Source organism: Nestor notabilis, unplaced genomic scaffold (assembly GCF_000696875.1).
Source record: "Nestor notabilis isolate BGI_N333 unplaced genomic scaffold, ASM69687v1 scaffold1826, whole genome shotgun sequence".
NCBI lineage: Eukaryota > Metazoa > Chordata > Aves > Psittaciformes > Psittacidae > Nestor > Nestor notabilis.
In genome coordinates this window covers 28,970-31,968 of record NW_009932159.1, presented here as the reverse complement: position 1 = coordinate 31,968, position 2,999 = coordinate 28,970, and the positions used below count along the sequence as shown (strand labels likewise).

General features: G+C 40.1%; 1 protein-coding gene across 1 annotated transcript in view; it reads right to left on the bottom strand.

Annotated features, from left to right (window-relative positions):
* STK32B (serine/threonine kinase 32B) overlaps positions 1-2,999 on the bottom strand; it is a 49,668-nt gene that overhangs the window by 37,181 nt on the left and 9,488 nt on the right. The gene's annotated exons all lie outside the window — the stretch shown is intronic.

The window sequence follows — 2,999 nt, the reverse complement described above, 5'->3', positions numbered from 1 at the left end:
GGGAAAGAGCATTTTTCTTGCACTGTTTCTTATTGTGAGACTGTTGGACTATGGGGGAGACCTGATCTGTGGGGAGAAGGGTTTGGGGCAGAGCAGCTGCATGAGCTGAGGGGAACATGCAAAGGTAAAAACTTGGCTCCATCTCCTATCTTCCCTCTGTTCTAGGTCTATAGTTTACTTCCTTCCTTGGGTCAGCTTGGCTTCCACAGGAACCCTCCAGGAGCTCGTTCAACTTCCTTAGAAGTAAAGAGGCTCAGATGCCTACCACACTCTAGACTTAGGTCAGAGTAATGATTTCCATGATGTTAAGCTGAGGACTAGCTACAAAACAATATGGCTAATCTTATTAGCCTTAAAAGAAAGACATAATCTGTCCTGGAGATTAGTATTTTTCTACTAAATACAAGGACTCTGGCATTTTCTATCAAATGGAGAATACTGTGGAGAGGGACACAAGCAGAGTTTAAGCAAGGTCTTTATCATCTCTGCATTGAGTAGATGAAGAATAAAAATAAGTTTTCTCAAGAATCTCAGTATTTCCCTCCTTGTACCACTTCCTGGCAAATGTCAGCTACACTGAGAACAAGTTAATCTGCCTTGTGGTGGCGGAAAGTCGGAATTCCGAAAGGACAAGACCATTTTTCATAATTTTCACCTTAAAATACCAACTCGCAGCGCTTAGCACTTGCTACAGCTTTTTGTGCTTTCTCTTGTTGAAAGCTAGATTTCTTTCTTGTGAGAGAAGCGCGCCAACAGAGATCACCAATGAAGTAAGAAGATAGTGGCCCACTGATGTGTGTAGATAGTCTAAAAGATGCTCCAAAGGACATGAAGTTTCCTGTTAACTCTCAGCAAAATATTTGTGGAATGCTAACATGCATTTTTGTACATTTGTTTTAACTAATGTGCTTCTGATCATTAAGCTGCCAGATGAATACACGCATTCAGACTAGGACAGACAGATGCTAAAATGCTAACTGACCGTTAAACAAGTACTCAGCTTTTTCCTGCTTTCATAATAATTATGCTTCATAATGTAAAACTGGGCAAACCACTTCAAGATTAAAAATGTAAGGCCATCAAAACAGTCATTTAATCGATTACCGAATTAAATCTCAGAAAAGACTGTTGTTGTCTGCTGCCATCCCCACAATTAAATACAGAAAACATCTATTCTGAACTTGAGCTGCAAAATGACTACTTTTCAAGTGTATTTTTGAGCAATCTGTGTAATAGGAATTTGCACATCTAATGACAATGGCTGCTAGAAGCTTCTAGGCAGCTATTTAAGCAGAACATGCAAGCTTTAAGAAATAAGCTTTTCAGAGAAATACAGAACTATCATATAAAAAATGGTGGAATCTTTTAACTTCTCAGTCAGCCTGTATGTAAGCGCACTTGTGTGAATGTGATTAGTTTCACATGTCAGTCATACAGCTATTTGCCTCTATGTGGTGGTGGGAGATCAAATTACTTGTAGAAGAAAAAAGGCTTTTTTCCTGAGTTTGTTTGGTTTGTGCATGTGTTTGTTTTGTTGTTGGTTGTGGGGTTTTTGCTGTTATTGGGGTTTTTTTGTTTGTTCGTTCTTATAAATAAACCCACCACATATTGGCAAGAATGCTCAAGCAAGTTCTTTTTAAACAAAAGCAGTCGGTGTAATTGAGGTTTTGGCATCCTTTCTCCTCTGTTCTCACCACAGTGAATAGGGAACCTGTGGTGCAACACCAAACGCTCAGGTACCAACCCTGAGGGGAAACTCAGTATGCAGGCTTAATCTCCCAATGCTCTGCACCCCATGCCTGTGCAGTGCTGGCCTTCTCATCTAAGCAAAGATACTGAACTAGACATTCAGCTAAAGCTAGCCACTACAGACTGCTGAGAAAATGTCAGTCTAAAACCTCAGTTCCCTTCATAACCTAAATGCTTGAGTCAGGACTACGTAAAACGTTTCTTAGTCTGTTTTGAGTACACTCATAAGAGCAAACTAACCAGTGTTTGGTCAGTGCACTGATCCTGAGCCCAAGGACCACAGTGTGCCCACACACTTGCTATTGCATCCTATTAACTGCCAAAAAAGGATGGCTATGCACAAGCTGCTCATGGGCAATTGACTACAGCCCCTGCTAACTGGTGATTTATGACAAAAATCACATCATATCTGAAAACACAACTGCTCCAGCGCCTGGAACTGCTCTGACACAGTCTCACAGCTTGTATTGATGCACCCTGCAGACATCTGTGTGCAGGTTGGTACAGAGCTCTTTGTGCTGTGAAAAACAGAAGTGTTAATTTCTATTTCTTTGGCATGTGCTTTTACTCCTCTGCTGATATGCAGAAGTAGTAACAGAGTGGCCTTCAGTTGCCTGAGTGACATTTTCAGAACATGATCATTTACCAATGTTTTACCGTGGGTGTTAGATATGCTTTGAGCATGTCTGCTAGAGAACGTCTCTTGGAGATGTACATCTCTCTTAGTATGGTTTCCAAAACCCAAATATGTTTAGTTTTAAGCCAGTCATCACATCAATGAGAATTCCATATAAAGAAAGAATTAAACCAGCAGATACGTAGGAAGCCACAAACAGGACAAATCACACCTATTCTTAGTCATGGAAGCTAGCCTAACTTTGATGGAACAAATGACCCTCAGGAGATGCCTTCTGTCCTTCAGCTCCAGGGGAGACTTGAATTATTTACTTAACCAAGGTGTTTAACTTTTAGACACATGAGGATGGCTAAATTGAATTTTACTGCCCCAGCCTTAAATCTACCTATACATTTAAAGTACATACTTAAAACTTATAAAATGCCGCTAAAAACCATGGGGGAAGCACTTAAGTGGTTAGTTGTATAGAACTCTGATATTAAACACACATACTTTTGAGGAACTCAGCATAGCAAAGTAATTAAGGATGTACCTAGATACCTTTAAACTGTTGTTACATGTTCTCTGCTAGATCATATCCACAGTGGTGCAAATATAACCATATATTCTTGTC